This window comes from Canis lupus, chromosome 35, assembly GCF_048164855.1.
Source record: "Canis lupus baileyi chromosome 35, mCanLup2.hap1, whole genome shotgun sequence".
NCBI lineage: Eukaryota > Metazoa > Chordata > Mammalia > Carnivora > Canidae > Canis > Canis lupus.
This window is the reverse complement of record NC_132872.1, coordinates 4337438-4356245: the sequence shown is the minus strand read 5'-3', so window position 1 is coordinate 4356245 and position 18808 is coordinate 4337438. Positions and strand designations below refer to the sequence as shown.

At 41.0% G+C, this 18808-nt stretch overlaps 1 protein-coding gene across 1 annotated transcript in view; it reads right to left on the bottom strand.

The window, feature by feature from the left end:
• ROPN1 (rhophilin associated tail protein 1) overlaps positions 1-18393 on the bottom strand; it is a 34683-nt gene extending 16290 nt beyond the window's left edge. The window contains exon 1 of the mRNA XM_072811614.1: positions 18167-18393. The gene's annotated coding sequence lies outside the window, so the exon portion shown is untranslated. The remainder of the gene's footprint in view (positions 1-18166) is intronic.
• Positions 18394-18808: the final 415 nt, after the last annotated feature.

Here is an 18808-nt window from a genome sequence, read left to right as displayed (position 1 = left end):
ATCACACCCTGGGCTAAAGTCGGCTCTAAACCGCTGAGCCACCCGGGCTGCCCTACCTCTCCATTTTTGGCCAAACAACCTCTAGTAAGCTCTCCTTTTCTCAATGCCCGGTTCTCCTTAAATCTCTTGCAATTCCTTCCGCTCTCACCACCCCATTTTTCTCTTAAAAGTCATCAATTACATCTATTAACTTCTGGTCTGAGCCAGATACTATGTGAAGTATTCTGCATCCATTTTATCTCTTAATCCTCAAAATATCCCTGTGAGGTAGGCTGTTATCACCATTTTACAGATGATGAAACTAAGAGAGAGCATAAAACTTTTGAAATGATGCACAGCCCGGAAGTGGCAGAGGCAGGATTTGAACACACACGGTCTGATGTGGGAGGTGGCCTGTTAAAGAGGACTCTCCCGTCCTCCTTGAGGCTTTCTCTTCCTTTGGTGGCAGATTCCACTCTTGTTTATTTTCCTCTGCACTCTTCCTCTGTCATGGTAACTTTTTCCCTCTTTCCGCGTGTTAAGCACAAGGTTGCAAGCTTCCCAAAGCTTTGTCTTCAGCATTCTGAGCTCATGTCTTCCTGTCACTCTTTTTGGAGACCTCACATCCTCTCATGGCCTTATCTACCACAAAACGGTATGGATTACACTTGTTTCTCCATCCCTGACCTCTCACCCGTGCTTTCGTTGTTCACTTCCTGTTGCCCTCCAGGACACATCACCAAAATGTATTCCCCATCTCCCAACTAGGTCCCCTCCCCAAATTTGTTTCTGAACATCCTGCCACCGTTTTCTCAGTCATTTGGCCTCAAAGCCTGGGGCCATCCATTCTCTTCAATCTGTCGAATCTCACTAAATCCCATTGATATTTCCTTTGAAATGTTTCTCCAGTTCATCCCTTCGTCTCTTATTTCTACTCCTTTTATTCTGGTGCAGCGCGTCACCACCTACTGTGCAGCCTCCTGACTGGAGCCCTGTGTCAGGCCATTCCCTGGCCTATTCTGTTCGGTGCATACGATCGGTCTTCTGTGCTGCTGCGAGTAGGTCAGAGAGCCCTGCTCACAGAATGGCCATCAGATCCTGATTTTCAAGGTTCTCTATGATTTACATACAATTTTAAGCTTTCTGCTAGTAGTTACCAACACAACGTTCTAACACGTAGTCTACTCTGGTGTCCCTCCAAGAGATGAGGACAGTAGCGCTTGCTCATCCGTTGTTAACAGAACCCTTACTTTTCTATTTCCCTCAGTACATTGCTACTTCTGGCTGGTTTACCCAAAGCGCTCTCTTTTTTTGCATCTATTCAAACTCCACAAGCCCCTAAGTTTCATCTCGAGTCCTCCTATGCCATAGGCCTTCCTAGAACACTTGGGAATCATCAATTATTACTTGTAACACATATTTTACCGTTTCATCCCATACTGCCTTCTACAGATCTCTGCAGTTGAGCTTTCCATAAGTGGCCACAAGGCAAAATGGGTTACGGGTGTCTCCAGGAGACACGGATGGTTGTAAACTTTATAGTGATCCAAAATTTACAACCATTTTACAACCATTCACTGATTCGTAATAGTTGAAATTATATTCAGAAACTGTGTGGCTCAGTCAGTAAGCTTCCAGGTTTCAGTAATTATTGTGTTTTCGTGCTTAAGGTTTTATGCATTAGCACCTGCCAGAGGAGATGCTTGTTTAGGGTTTTCCCTTTTATCCATATTAGAACCATCTCTGTAAGTCTGCTTAGTATCGCTGAATTGTTATGTGTTTATTATCAGCGATAACCATTTGTGCATGCGTTTCAAATATGCGTAGTTCTTCCTTTAATTTAATTTGGTCTTATTTTTCACATTTTTTCCCAACAATGAAGGCATATGTATGTGCTTCATCATTATCCTCACCACTGGCTCATTGTTTGAAATTGTGATTTGATTTATACAATCTTGGCTTTTGATGTAAAATATTCAAAAGCTGATTCTCTTTTTAAAAGATTTTATTTAGTTATTTGACAGAGAGAGAGAGAGAGAGAGCGCACAAGCAGGGGGAGCGGCAGAGGGAGAGGGAGAAGCAGGTTCCCCACTGAGCAGGAAGCCTGATGTGGGGCCTGATCCCAGAACCCCGGGATCATGACCCAAGGCAAAGGCAGACGCTCAACCAACTGAGCCATTCAGGTGCCCCACAAAAGCTGATTTTTAATGAAATATTATAATGATATTACATGTTTATAGAAATAAAAAAAGTTTCTAAAAACAAATAATAATGGAAAATAATTTAATTGGTTTAGTAAAGTTCAGGTCATAATGAGAGGGTTCTGGGATCCAGCCAGTGTCCAGCTCTCTGTTTAGTGGGGATTCAACTTCTTTCTGTCTCTCTCTCTCTCTCTCTCCCCCTCTCCCTCTGTCCCTCCCTCTCCCTCTGCCCCTCCCCCTCCTTGTGAACTCTCTCTCAAATCTTTAAAAAAAGAAATACAGCACTTTGATTATTAAATATTTCCAAAATTCCCACTTATCAAATGCTTAATTTTTCAAAAATTTCATGTGACTTATTTTATTTTTTAAAAGATCTTATTTATTTGACAGCACAAGTAGGCAGAGCAGCAGGCAGAGGGAGAGGGAGAAGCAGGCTCCCCACTGAGCAGAGAGGCCCCATGCGGGCTAAATCCCAGGACCCTGAGATCATGACTTGAGCCAAAGGCAGATGCTTAACAGACTAAGTCACCCAGCTGCACCTTAGGTGATTTATTTTAAAATATTCACAAGAAAAAAAAATATTCACAAGAAGGGACGCCTGGATGGCTGAGTGGTTGAGCATCTGCCTTCAGCTCAAGGGCGTGACCCCAGGGTCCTGGATCGAGTCCCACATCAGGCTCCCCACAGGGAGCCTGCTTCTCCCTCTGCCTGTGTCTCTGCCTCTCTCTCTGTGTCTCTCATGAATAAATTATGAATAAATAAAAAATCTAAAATATATATAATTCATAAGAAAATGGACATTATTTTCTTTGCAAATAGATTTGTTATGGTAAAAAAAAACCCCATAGTCTCCTTAATACTTTCAATGAATTATTTATTTTCCTATCATAACATATAATTTAAAATTAACTAGTAGTAGTTTTTATTAATATCTATTATTTTCAGGATTATTTCAAAGTTAGATTTGTTTGAGAATTTTTGTTTTGTCTGCCTAAATATCTTATTTTCATGGGAAAGTTATCAAATAAAGAAAATGGTGCCAGGAAAATTATGCCAGGGCCTTAATAGAAAATGTCTATATTAGGGATCCCTGGGTAGCTCAGCAGTTTGGCGCCTGCCTTAGGCCCGGGGTGTGATCCTGGAGTCCTGGGATCAAGTCCCACGTCGGGCTCCCTGCATGGAGCCTGCTTCTCCCTCTGCCTGTGTCTCTCCCTCTCTCTCATGAATAAATAAATAAAATATTTTTTTAAAAAAAGAAAATGTCTATATTACATTTCTTCAGGGTATAATTCTGAAAGTTTCTGGTCTCAGGGCGCCTTAAAAGTTATTGAGGACCCAAAGAGCTTTTGTTAACATAGGTTATATCTATTAATATTTATCATTTTAGAAATTAAAGCAAAATTTTTAAATATTAATTTTCAAATAAAAATAAATCCTTTACATATCAACATAAGTAACATTTCAATGAAAAATAACTATAATTTCAGAAACAAAAAACCCCTTAGTGAGATGAGTGGCATTGTTTATTTGTTTGTTTTGTTTTGTTTTGTTTTTTGAGTGGCATTGTTTTACATTTTTTGCACATCTTTTAATGCCTGGCTTAAAGAAGACAGTCAGAATCTCTTATCTGCTTTGCATTCAATCTGTTATAATATCACACATCATGTAGCTTCTAGAAAACTCCACTGTATACTCTTAAGGAAAAGAGTAATAAGGCATATCATGTCTTAGTATTATTATAAAAATAGTTTTAACTTCATGGACTCTACTCCCCAAAGTCTCAAGACTCCTTGAAACCACACTTTGAAACCCACTGTTACAGGAAACTGTTTACAACGGTATTTTCAACAGTAGTTTACACCAGATTGGATTCAAGAAGCCAATTAAAAGGTCCCATAATTAAGAACTCAAGCCAAAATGTCTCCCACAATTATAGAATAACTCATTTTACCAACCTGCCTGGGAAATGACCGCATGTTTGGGACCGAATGAAGGCAAGGAAATATATAAATGCTACTCTGGAATAATACTATTAGATGATGCACTGATGACATTCTGTCCAAGACTAATTAATCAAAGCATTTCCTTGCAGAGTGGTGAATCTGCGGATGTTAAGTCCCTGTGTTCAGTTAATAGCACTAGTTAAAATCCCTGGAGAGGAATATTTGGGAGAATACGGAATGTTTTCCCCAAACGTACCAAAACAAACTACTCCGGATGATGTATATGGAGTAGTAACTGAGTACTTAAAACAAATCAGATGTTCTAGATTACGCAAGCGGAGCAGTTCCTGCACTGGTGGGAAATCTGTGATGACAGGGAGGTGGGAAAGCTTTACACTGTATCTGCTCTCCACGCAATCAATGCCTGGGATGCAAGTAAGACATTGTTTTGCTCACAATGGGCTCTTGTCTGTAGTTCCCCTGTAAATGTGAATTCCATGTTAAAGGATGTTACTAATAAAATCCAAGCCGTTCTGCTTCCGTCTGTTTTTAGCTTTATGTGAAGAAACTGTCTGCTGTTTCCTACCAAGGAACCTACCAAAGGAAAAGCTTTTTCTCTCTGGAGAATAGGAGCTAAAAGAAAAATTGGAAAAAAAAATGTCAATGATATTTAATGTAGAGTTGTTGAGTATTGTCTTCGGAAAATTGGCTTACTTGACATTTTTGAGCACCAGAATGAATTTAATCAAAATTTCAAGGAGTGTGTGAAAATAAGTATACCAACAATGCTCATGGATTGAAAGGAAATGTGAGGTTCCGTGCAGTTCAGTGGGGAGGTTAGCTTATACTCTAGCTTTAATCCTAAAGACTAGCAGCAAAACATCTGTTAAGTGTCACATTATTTAGAAATAGATGATGTGAAAAAATTGAAGTGCATCAGAAATCTACTCACGTTATCAGGAGAATTTCAATGAAAGAAAGAAGGAACTAAATGATCCAGATTCGGGTTAATAGTGGGAAAGGAGTTTCTGTCAATTGGAGAAAATTCAGTAAATACCTTTCTACTATTTGCCAAGACACATCTGTGAGGCAAATTTTTCCACTGATGGTAGCTATAAAAATTTAAAGAGAACATCATTAAGAGATTTTTGTCAGGAACCTCATGTTTTCATTTCAACACAAAACTTGATATAAAGAAAACTCATGACAAGAAAGCAAGCTTGTCTCCTCTTTGAAAGGCTTTGGAATGTTTATTTGGGAGTTTCATTCGAAGTAAACAGTTACATCTTTATTGTGCTTCTCTATTTTACTTTTTATTATAATTATGTAATCAAAATATATTGAATTTTTGTATAAGCTCCGTATACACCTGCCAATACCCTATAGTTTACCCTAGCGTGTGCATTACATGTATTTCTTTGTGTGTCATGACATGAAAAAGGTTGAGGAAACTCCAGTACTTCTGTTGAAAAGCTTTTAAGTTTTCTTTCAGGGTTTTAAGATTATGTGTTACAGAAGAAATTCTGGTGGTTATTGAGACCAATTTCTAGTAAAAGCTGAGATTTATATAATTGAAAAGGAATGTTCATTAGAAAGTAAACTGTACAAATATACTGGTTGCTAAAGGAAAAAGTAGCTTTTGGTTTAAATTGCTCACCTAGAGTCTAAGAAGCCAGCAAGAAAGTTTGAGACAAAATAGCTAAGCGGATAAACTTCCTTTGATTGCAAGGAAATAGAGTTCACAGAATATCCCACAGGCCAAAGACACCTGGTACTTTCTAAGGAGAACAGGAGCCACAAGAAAGAAGTAGGAACATCTGACTAATCACTGGCAGAAACTCCTTCATTGAGGAGGCATTTGGAGGTGGTGTAGTTTCGTGCTAGTTTATTAATAGGACCTGGGATTCCCTCTTGAGGATGGAAGCCACTTGCTGGGTTGTTAAGGTGTGTGTGTTGCGGGGCGGAGGTCTTTAAGATTTCTGACACCTATAAAACGAAACCATGAGCAAATTTTAAGATGGTCATGGGATTCTAAGATTGAGATCTGCTGAGTGAGTTTGAAAGAACAGAAAAATTCTCATCTATTACTGATCTATTTTTATTTCATGAAGCATTACAGCATCATAATCTTTTTAATATCATCCAGGGCAGCACAATCCAACCACGCCTCGCCTCTACTCTCAAACTCCACTGCTGCCTCTGCCTTGCTTGATCTTTGCGTTCTCCAACAGCATGACTCCATTTCTTTTATAATTTTTAATTTATTTTAAAATTTAAATTCGAAAAAAAAATAAAAAAAAAAAAAAATAAAATAAAATAAAATAAAACTTAAATTCGGTTAATTAACATATAGCGTATTATTGTTTTCAGAGGTCAGTGACTCCTCAGTCTCCTAATAACACCCAGTGTTCATTATATCACGTGCCCTCTTACTACTGTCCATCACCCAGTTGCCCCATCCCCACCTCCCCTCCAGCAACCCTCAGTTTGTTTCCTATGATTAAGAGTCTCCTATGGTTTGTCTCCTTCTCTGATTTTGTCTTGTTTTATTTTTCCCTCCCTTCCCCTGTGATCCTCTTTTATATCTTAAATCCCACATATGAGTGAGATCATATGATAATTGTCTTTCTCTGATTGACTTTTTCACTTAACAAAATACCCTCTAGTTCTATCTATGTCATTGTAAATGGCAAGATTTTATTTTTTTAATTTATTCACGAAAGATAGAGAGAGAGAGAGAGAGAGAGAGGCAGGCAGAGACCCAGGCAGAGGGAGAACCAGGCGCCACGCAGGGAGCTTGACATGGGACTCGATCCCAGGTCTCCAGGATCAGGCCCTGGGCTGAAGGTGGCGCTAAACCACTGAGCCACCCGGGCTGCCCCAAGATTTCATTTTTTGATGGCTGAGTAGTAGTAATATATATTAACGTATATATTATACATTACCAATATAGCAATATATATATGTGTGTGTGTATATATATACCATATTGTCTTTATCCATTCATCTGTCGATGAACATCTGGGCTCCTCCCATAATTCACTGGCTATTGTGGACATTGCTGTTATGAACCATGGGGTGCAGGTACCCCTTGGATCACTACAGTTGTATCTTTGGGGTAAATACCCAGTAGTGCAATTGTTGGGTTGTAGAGTAGTTCTATTTTCAACTTTTTGAGGAACCTCCATACTGTTTTCCAGAGTGGCTGTATCAGCTTGCATTCCCATCAACAGTGTACAAGGGTTCCCCTTTCTCTGCATCCTTGACAACATCGTTTTCTGAGTTATTAATTTTAGCCATTCTGGCAGGTATGAGGTGGTATCTCATTAAAAAAATATTATTTATTTATTTATTCATGACAGACACACAGAGAGAGAGGCAGAGACACAGGCAGAGGGAGAAGCAGGTTCCATGCAGGGAGCCCGATGTGGGACTCAATCCAGCAGCCCCAGGATCACACCCTGGGCTGAAGGCGCCACTAAACTGCTGAGCCACCGGGGCTGCCCTGGCATCTCATTTTGGTTTTGATTTGTATTTCCCTGATGGTGAGTAATGTTGAACATTTTTTCATGTGTCTGTTGGCCATTTGTACTTCTTTGGAGAAATGTCTGTTCATGTCTTCTGCCCATTTCTTGATTGGATTATTTGTTCTTTGGGTGTTGAGTTTGATAAATTCTTTATAGATGTTGGATACTAACCTTCTATCTGATATGTCATTTGCAAATATCTTCTCCCATTCTGTAAGTCGTCTTTTGGTGTAGATTGATGCCTCTGCTGTGCAAAAGCTTTTTATCTTGGCGAAGTCCCAATAGTTCATTTTTGCTTTTGTTTCCCTTGCCTTTGGAGATATGTCTAGCAAGAAATTGCTGGCTGAGGTCACAGAAATTTCTGCCTCTGTCTCTGTTAGGATTTTGATGGATTCCTGTCTCACACTTAGGTCTTTCATCCATTTTGAGTCTATTTTTGGGTATGGTGTGAGAAAATGGTCCAGTTTCATTTTTCCACATATGGCTGTCCAATTTTCCCAATGCCATTTGTTGAAGAGACTGTCTTTTTTTTTCCATTGGATATTCTTTCCTGCTTTGTTGAAGGTTAGATTACCACAGAGTTGAGGGTCCATTTCTGGGTTCTCTATTCTGCTCCACTGATCTATGTGTCTATTTTTGTGCCCATACCATACTGTCTTGATGATCACAGCTAAGCTTAATAGAGTTTAAGGTCTGGGATTATGATGCTACCAGTTTTGGTTTTCTTTTTCAACATTCCCTTGGCTATTTGGGGTCTTTCCTGGTTCCATACATATTTTAGGGTTACTTGTTCCAGCTACGTGAAAAAAGTTAATGGTATTTTATAGAGATTGCATTGAATGTACAGATTCCTCTAGGTAACACAGACATTTTAACAATATTTGTTCTTCCAATACATGAGCATGGAACGTTTTTCCATTTCTTTGTTTTCCTCAATTTCTTTCATGAGTGTTCTACAGTTTTCTGAGTACAGATCCTTTGTCTCTTTGGTTAGATTTATTCCTAAGTATCTTATGTTTTTGGTGCAATTGTAAATGTGATTGACTCCTTAATTTCTCTTTCTCCAGTCTCATTGTTAGTGTCTAGAAATGCAAATGATTTCTATGCATTGCTTTTATATACTGCCACTTTGCTGAATTCCTGTATGAATCCTAGCAATTTTGGGGCAGAATCTCTTGGGTTTTCCACATGGAGTATCATGTCATCTGCAAAGAGTGAGAATTTAACTTCTTTGTGGATTTGGATGTCTTTTATTTCTTTTTGTTGTCTGATTGGAGGCTAGGACTTCTAGTACTATGATGAACAGCAGGGGTGACAGTGGACGCCCCTGCCATGTTCCTGACCTTGGGGAAAAGCTCTCAGTTTTTCTCCTTTGAGAATGTTATTTGCTGTGGGGTTTTTGTATATGGCTTTTATGAGATAGAGATATGTTCCCTCTATCCCTACACTATGAAGAGTTTTAGTCAAGAATGGATGCTTTACTTTGTCAAATGCTTTTTCTGCATCTATTGAGAGGATCTTATGATTCTTGTCTTTTTTTTTTTATCAATGTAGTGTATCACGTTGATTGATTTTTGGATGTTGAACCACACTTGCAACTCAGGAGTAAATTCCACTTGGTCATGGTGAATAATCCCTTTAATGTAATGTTAGTTCCTATAGGCTAGTATCTTGGTGAGAATTTTTGCATCCATGTTCATCAGGGATATTGGTCTGTAATTCTCCTTTTTGGTAGGGGTCTTTGTCTGGTTTTGGGATGAAGGTAATGCTAGCTAGTCTCACAGAAAGAGTTTGGAAGTATTCCTTCCACTTTTATTTTTTGAAATTGCTTCAGAAGAATAGGTATTCATTCTTATTTAAATGTTTGATAGAATTCCCCTGGGAAGCCATCTGGCCCTGGACTCTTGTTAGATTTTTGATGACTACTTCGATTTCCTTGCTGGTTATGGGTCTCTTCAGGTTTTCTATTTCTTCCTGTTTCAGTTTTGGTAGTTCATACATGTCTAGGAATGCATTCATTTCTTCTAGATCGCCTAATTTGTTGGCATATAGTTGCACATAGTATGTTCTTATAATTGTTTGTATTTCTTCGGTGTTTGTGATCTCTCCTCTTTCATTAATGATTTTATTTACTTGGGTCCTTCTATTTTTGTTTTGATAAGTCTGGCCAGAGGTTTATCAATCTTTTTAATTCTTTCAAAGACCCAGCTCCTAGTTTTGTTGATCTGTTCTATTCTTCTTTTGGTTTCTATTTCATTGATTTCTGATCTAATCTTTATTATTTCTCTTCTCCTGCTGGATTTAGGCTTTATTTGCTGTTCTTTCTCCAGCTCCTTTAGGTGTAAGGTTAGCTTGTGTATTTGAGACCTTTCTTGTTTCTTGAGAAAGGCTTGTGTTGCTACATGCTTCACTCTTAGGACTGCTTTTGCTGCATCCCAAAGGTTTTGAACAGCTGCGTTTTCATTTTCCTTTGTTTCTATGAATTTTTAAAAATCCTTCTTTAATTTCTTGGTTGACCTATTCATTCTTTAATAGGGTGCTCTTTAGCTTCCATGTATTTGAGTTCTTTCCAAGTTTCTTTTTGTGATTGAGTTACAGTTTCAAAGTATTGTGGTCTGAAAAATATGCAAAGAATGATCCCAATCTTTTGGTACCAGTTGAGACCTGATTTGTGACCCAGTATGTGTTCTATTCTGGAGAATGCTCCATGTGCACTCAAGAAGAATGTGTAGTCTCTAGTAAATCTAAAAAAATCTTTAAAAAATCTAAAAAAAAAAGAAGAATGTGTATTCTGTTGCTTTAGGATGGAATGCTCTGAATATATCTATGAAGTCCATGATCCAGTGTGTCATTGTTGTGTCATTGTGTCATTGTTGATCTTCCTTAGATGATATGTCCATTGCAGTCAGTGGCCATTGAAGTCCCCTACTACTATTATATTATTATTGATGTGTTTCTTTAATTTTGTTATTAATTGGTTTATATGACTTACTGCTCCCATGTTGGGGGCATAAATATTTATAATTGTCAGATCTTCTTGTTGGATAGACTCTTTAATTATGATATTGTGTCCTTTCTCAACTCTTATTACAGTCTTTTGTTTAATTTAATTAATTTATTTTATTTTACTTTATTTTATTTTATTTTATTTTATTTATTTATTCGTGAGAGACACAGAAAGAGAGGCAGAGACACAGGCAGAGGGAGGAGAAGCAGGCCCCATACAAGAAGCCCAATGTCGGACTCCATCCCAGGAGTCTGGGATCAGGCCCTGAGCCAAAGGCAGACGCTCAACTGCTGAGCCACCCAGGCATCCCAGAGTCCTTGGTTTAAAATCTAATTTGTCTGTATAAGGATTGGCACCCAAGCTTTCTTGTGATGTCCATTAGCATGATAAATGGTTTTCCACCCCCTCACTTTCAATCTGGAGGTGTATTTGGGTCTAAAATGAATCTCTTCCAGACAGCTTTGTTAATCCAATCTGATACCTTATATCTTTTGATTGCAGCATTTAGTCCATTTACATTCAGAGTAATTATAGAAAGATATAAATTTAGTGCCATTGTATTACCTGTAAAGTCACTGTTTCTGTGTATCATCTTATTCCTTTTCGGTTTATGTTACTTTTGGGCTCTCTCTCTCTCTCTCTCTCTTTTTTTTAAATATTTATTTATTTATTTATGATAGACATAGCGAGAGAGAGAGAGAGAGAGAGAGAGAGAGGCAGAGGAGGAGGGAGAAGCAGGCTCCATGCCGGGAGCCTGACGTGGGACTCGATCCCGGGACTCCAGGATCGCGCCCTGGGCCAAAGGCAGGCGCCAAACCGCTGAGCCACCCAGGGATCCCCACTCTCTCTTTGCTTAAAGGATCCCCTTTAATATTTCTTGCAGGGCTGGTTTAGTGATCACAAATTCTTTTAGTTTCTGTTTGTCCTGAAATCTTTCCTTTTTCAAAAGATTTTATTTATTTATTCATGAGACACACACAGAGAGAGGCAGAAACATAGGCAGAGAGAGAAACAGGCTCCCCACAGGGAGCTGGACATGGAACTCAACCCCAGGACTCTAGGATCATCTTCAGCCCCAGGCTGAAGACAAATGGTCAACCACTGGGTCACCCAGGCATCCTTGTCCTGAAAGTTTTTTTTATCTTTCCTTTTATTTTGAATGGCATCCTTGCTGGATAAAGTATTCTTGGCTGCAGATTTTTCTCATTAAGCACCCTGAATATATCATGCCAATCCTTTCTGACCTGTCAGGTCTCTGTGGCTAGGTCTGCTGCCAGTCTAATGTTTCTACCCTTGTAGGTTATGGGCCTTTAGACCTGAGCTGATTTCAGGATTTTCTCTTTGTTTCTGAGATTTGCAAGCTTCATTATTATATGTCAAGATGTTGACTAAAGTGTGTTTGGTGTACTAAAATTTTCTAATCTGCCATGCCACTGCTGTTTGACTACCAAAACCCTACCAGTTTCTCTTTCCTCCAGAATAGTCACTCTACAGGGGTCAAGCACGATCCTCAGTCCACAGCCAGAGTTGGCAAATGGCCTCAGGGAAAAATAAATGGCTTGTGATGGTCAGCTCACCTTGGAGGGGCTCCACACCCTCCTGGAATTTTAATCCATCTAGTCCTCATTGCTTTTAATGGTCTCCACCACTTAAACATTCGCAATATTTTTAACAATATATTTTCTAGAGTTTTAAAATTTGTTGCAGTTGGATTCTTGAGCTGCTGAACATAAGGCTCATTTTTGTGGTTTCAACCAGAGCTCTACTCTGATGCCTCCCAAATCTTCCACGTATACTTTCAACCACGCTGTAAATGAATCAGCCAGCTAACACTACAGAGCTCTCCTTTCCCATAAAAGCACTGTCAGTCCCAGACAGACTTTTACTCTCTCAATTGCCTTGTCTGATGTATCACGGCCACTTTTGACCCTTTCTGTTTCATTTCCCACTTCAGTCCCTGAGAGCTTTTTAAGAAAACCATCAGCTAGGAAAACAAAAAGGAACACCTTTTAAAAAAGGAAGGAGTTTAATTAGACTTACAATGTAGTTCAGGATTGATCTTCAGTTTACAAACAAAAGAACTGAAGTGATTGGCACAGGGTAACAGTTTATATTGGAGCAGGTGCAAGAATCTGTGTCTACACCATTGCTCTTTCTACACTATACCATACTGCCTCCTTCTAAATAATGCACTAACACATTATGGGTTTTTTCTAGGACAGCTCTCATCTCAAATATTATGTCCTGCTGTTCCCCTAAATCACTGAAATATCCTGGATATTCCCATTTGCATCATGAAGAGTACATTTTTAGCACATTGAAGTGGAACAAAACTTATTTGTCAGAGTATGTCCTAATTTCTTGTCTCAGAAGTATGGTAACTGTCTAACTATATTCCATATAATTGCAAAGAATGGAATAATGTCCAGTATAAGAAAAGCCTAAGAGTAGTCAGGGCTCATTCATTATGTCATTTAATCTTCACAACACCCTATAGGTGGGTAGGTTTTAATATTATAATCATTTTCCCAATGCCAGGAAATTGAGGTTTCATTTTCCCAAGTAACCTGTCTTAACCACTCACATTATCACATTACTCTCAAAAACCTTTAGTAGCTTCATTTCTTTCCTCATCAAAATGATGTCCTGTCTGACTTCCAAGTTCTTCACAATTCATCTTAGTCATAAGCTTTGCCTCTCCAACTTTATTTCACAGAGATCTAGATCATTTTCTATCCTGGGCTATCCATGGTCAAGCCAACCTGGCACTGGATGCCAACAGCAATATTGCTAAGAGCTGTCCTACCTGACCTTGTCCTTTTTTTGAGCAGGAGTTTTTGGCTTGGTTATCAGCAAATTTATCAAAATTGCTTATATATCATGCTAATACCACCTCTTAGAAGTTATGAGTTCCACATATTTATCATTTAATAAGTTAACAGGTATCCCTTTTGATTTATCTTAACTTAGCCATGCTCATATTTTATTTTTTATTTTTTAAAATCTTATTTAAATTCAATTTGCCAACATATAGTATAACACCCAGTGATTATCTCATCACATTCCCTCCTTAATGCCCATCACCCAATTACCCCATTCCCCCACACACCTCCCCTTCTGCAACCTTTGTTTGTTTTCCAGTTAGGAGTCTCTCATGGTTTGTCTTACCCTCTAATTTTTCCTCACTCAGTTTCCCCTCATTCCCCTGTGGTCCTTTTCACTATTTCTTATATTCTGCATATGAGTGAAACCATATGATAACTGTCTTTCTCTGATTGACTTATTTTACTAAACATAATATCCTCCAGTTCCATCCATGTTTATGTAAATGGTAGGTATTCATCCTTTCTTGATGGTTGAGTAATATTCCACTGTAATATAGACCACATCTTCTCTATCCATTCATCTGTCAAAGGACATCGTGGCTCCTTCCACAGGCCATTGTGGACATTGTTGCTATGAACATTGGGGTGCAGGTGTCCTATCGTTTCATTACATCTATATCTTTGGGGTAAATACCCAGTAGTGCAAATGCTGGGTTGCAAGGTCATGCTCATATTTTAAATCCCCTATGTTCATATCATGGTACACAAGCCCAGAGATGCCGTTTAAAGATGATCATATTAACTGTGCTCCCTGAAGTCGTCCTAATTTTGGGATCTGGTATACAATCTGGGGCCACCTTAACACTCGTTCATTAATTTATTAGCCTTCATTTTTTTCAGAGTGAAGGATCAGAATAACTCCACATCATTTTCCTCCTCTAGCTTGTCCTCCTTACTTCTGATTTCATTATAGCACTCTTATGATTCAGAAACTCAACATATGTGAGAACTCTGAGGGAATGCACCATAGTTTTCAATATAAGATAGAGCTATGTTTTTTTTTTTCCTGTTTCCTTTACCATTCCTGATGATGTTCAACATTGCACTTGTCTTTTTCAACACAAAAACACTGTCCTTCACAGCGAGGTGATATAGAACACTCACAGAGCAGGGCAAGCTCCAGTGAAGAAGCACTGTTGGTTATTAAACAGGAGACCAAGAGTCTGGTCCTAAGCTTATCTTTGGCTATTTATGTGGTCTAGAGCAAATAATTCAATAAAACCTTACGTATCAGGACCAGTGCTGAATACTGGGATATAGAAATAAATGAGTTGGGGGCCTAGGTGGCTCAGTGGTTGAGCATCTGTCTTTGGCTCAGGTTGTGATCCCAGGGCCCTGGGATCGAGTTCCACATCAGGGAGCCTACTTCTCCCTCTGCCTGTGTCTCTGCTTCTCTCTGTGTGTCTCTCATGAATAAATAAAATCTTTAAAACAGAGAGAAAGAAATGAGTCATCTGTTCCACCCTCAGAAGCTCGGAGGCTAGTACAGAGACTGGTAGGAAAGTGATTAAAATAGGGTATGATAGGGGATCCCTGGATGGCTCAGTGGTTTGGTGTCTGTCTTTGACCCAGAGCATCATCCTGGAGTCCCGGGATTGAGTTCCGCATCAGGCTCCCTGCATGGAGCCTGCTTCTCCCTCTGCCTGTGGCTCTGCCTCTCTCTCTCTCTCTCTGTCTCTCATGAATGAATAAATTAAAAAAAAATCTTTAAAAAATAGGGTATGATAGGTATTTAAAAGTCTGCACTAGATCTAGGAAAACAGAATCTCCTAGATAAGACATCTAACATTTGCAGTTAGGAGAAAGTCATCAGAAAATACTTCCTGAAGAGTGATATTTGAACAGACTTGGGGAAGCCCGTTTGGTTCATTGCTGTATGCTCAGTCCCCAGAACAGCGCCAGTATAGAGGAGGTACTCAATAAGCACCTACTTACTGATGAGAGCAATTTTGTAGGGCCAGGACCACTTAGGCAAAGGTGTGAAGATATCAGAAAATGTGGTGAATTCAGGGAAGTGTGAGTAATGATGGAGGGTTAAGGTGGGCAGTGGTGGAGTAGTTGGGCCTCGGCATGGAACTGTAGCCCAAGTCCAGAATATAAAAGACCTGGAATTCTGTGCTAAAGCTTTAGAACCTTATCTTGAAGGCAACAGGGAGCCACTAGAGGATTTAGGCACTAGAGTCACACAATCAGATTTTGGTGTCAGCTTGATATGCCAGTTATCAATTTATTGCTTCTCAGCTCCAAATTCACCCTGCATTGCTTCCTTGGCAAGAATGGAATTAGATCCTTTAACTATTTCTCCTTTGTCAGCTGGCCCATCACACTCTGTTGGTAGAGATACCGGAGGAGGAAAGGGTTTCTTCTGTGGAGTCCATGTGCTCTGCTTGTTGGGCATGAAGAGCATGCAGTTTCCCGGTGCTGCAATCCCATAGCGCGCAGCTTCTCCAGCCTCTGGTCCCTGCGTGTGTAACCTCTTGCGTGCCTGACTGCTGCAGTGCCTGGCAGCCAGCAGTGCCCAACGGCTACCAGCTTCTCCTGGCACCTCTCTCGGGAAGCTCTGCAGCAGAGTAGCTGCCACTGAGTTTGGACAGAGAACAATAATCACCCGCGGTCATATTTTTTTTATAAATGGCTTCTTCCACATTCTAGACTGTAGATTTTTGCCTGCATGGCACCTCAGCAATTTCTCTACCATTGGGTGAACTGTGGCCACACCCTCTTCGACAAGCTTAGCTCCTTCTTGGGTGATCTATCTTGAAGGTAGTGGTTGCTTCTCGTATTAGTGATTCTTGTGTACTGCTGATCCCTTTTTACATCTTACTAGCCAATCTTCCATTATTCCAATCCCATCGTAGTTAAAAATTCTTTATGTTGCACTTTCTTTGTTAAACTTGTATACAATTACAATTTCTTTCTCTTTCTTGGACTTTTTTTTTCTTTCTTTCTTCTTTCTTTTCTTTTTTTTCCTTCTTTTTTCTTTTTCTTTTTCTTTTTTTCTTTCTTCTTTCTTGGACTTTGAAACACACACTGACTGATCAACAGCTGTGTCAATGGGCTGAGGGGAGTGGAGTGAAGCTTCAGGTAGGGAGCCTGGCTAAAAGAATATGGTGGCAATTTTGGCGACAACTTGAGAGCATCGTTGCCTTTTGGGGATTGCAATGGGGAGGGATAAGAGGGGCAGGAGCTATATATAGTACTCGGTACCCACTGTGGGAGGAGGACAAAGGAGTATAGGGTGACTCCCCACTGTTCAAGCTTGGATGACGGGGTAGATGGTGGCACTGTGGTACAAATGGGGAACCCTGAAGGAGAGGCAGGTCAAATTCTCCTCCCAGGTTCCCTTTTACTCTCAGGAGTTCCACGTACTTGTGAGCCACTGAGATTTGAGAGAGTCCTTAGGTTGAAGAGGCACCAAAGCCCAACTTTTTTTGCCTTTGAGCAATATAGACCATTTGTTCAAATCAGATAAAATAAGTGAGGCAAGGTCCACTGTATCTTATTAGTCTATGAGTCTAATGTTTTATAAAGTTCTTTTCTACTCTTAAAGCTCTCGGTATGACAGGCCTTCCTCATTTATTTATTCCAGGCCCCCACAACTCTTTAAAATACAACACATTTCCTTTTTTTGTGAAGCCTACATGCCTCCCAAGGTGGAATGGCAGGTCAACACATATGTATCGGGTGCTGCGGAATACAGGTCTTATCAAATACATAATATAGATTTGTTCCTGGAATTGCTCTTTTGGTTTTATTGGTGTAGGTTAAACAGAGCTTCAGTTATATTAACGAAAGTCTGCAGTTACGTGAATGGAAGGCTCCAGACACCAGAATCTCAGAGGCAGGTTGTATGAACAGCTCTTGGAGCCAAGGACCAGACAATCGTATATGCTTGTTTGGGCTGGGCATAGGAGGTGGTTGGTTTTAGACACATGGTTTACCCTTGTTTGGAATGACTCCCCCACTGTTTTGCATGTTCTTAGATCTCAGCTCAGCCTTCCTTGACCTCTCTGTCCATTGCATTATACCTTCTCAGAGCACCAACGTACCTACCTTCTCCTTGACAGCACTTAGCTCAGCTCTAATTTTACATTATTTGTGTAATTCTATTGACATCTGCTACCCCCAATAGACTAAACTTGAGGGTAGGGGCAGTCAGTGTCTGCTCACTATAGAATCCCCAATGCCTCACCTGGAACCCAGTCAGTGATCAATGGATATTAGGAAAATGAATGATTGATAGCAGTTTTTAAAGTGCTGCTCATACCCATGAACCCATGACAATTCCCATCCCCAAAAGATATGGGAAAAAAAAAAGTGGTTTGGCTAATCAGGAGAGGACTCTGATCCCAGATTCTGTTCTGTTTTCAAATCACTGTCCTCTGTGTAAGAAATCCTCAAATAGTAGCTCTGAGTACAAAATACATATATAGCCTGGGCAGAGAGCAATCCTCACCCGTGATCATGATCTCTTGAGGATCGCAACCCTCTCCTCTGGCTCTGCAAACAGGAGATATTCAAAACCCAGGTGGGCCCAGGGGCTGCACTCTTCCCTCAGCCCCCCTCAGCCCTGGAGGCGCTCGGGACACCAACCCTCCAGCCACCTGCCCTCTAGGGATGCTACCTGAGGCTGGCTCCCAAACTTGCTGTCTGATACGAGGCGACACCTCGCGTGCAGCCTCAGACGGGAGGTGTGGGGGCCGATGCAGTCCCACGCACCCTTGGCGAGAGGAAGCCGCAGAACCTGGGCGGGGAAAGACGGTACCCGCTGCCTCTAGGGACAGGGGAGGTGGGGCGGGACCAGGCTTTGTTAGCGCTTGGCCTTCCCTGGCAACCTGGACGCCCGCTGCCTGGCAACCGCGTGGGAGGGACCTGGGTGCGACGTCACAGAGACGGCCCCGCCCACAGTCTGCCGGCCCCGCCCACCTGCCCCGCTCACGGCTTGTAGGCCCCGCCCACCGCACCGCGCCCCGCCCACCGTCCTGCCGGCCCCGCCCACCTGCCCCGCTCACGGCCTGTAGGCCCCGCCCAGCGCCCCCTCGGCCCCGCCCACCTGCCCACAGGCCCCGCCCACCGTCCTGCCGGCCCCGCCCCCGCCCCGCAGGCCCCGCCCCTCCAGCCCTTCCAGCAGAGTCTGGATTGCGGAAGATTTGGGCCGCAGGGTTGGGATTGTTGGGAACTGCTCGCAGTCTTGCTTGGGGGGTGGGGGTGGGGGTCAGCTGGCCTGGCCGCGTAGGGTTAGGGCTGGGGGCGTCAGGACACCTGG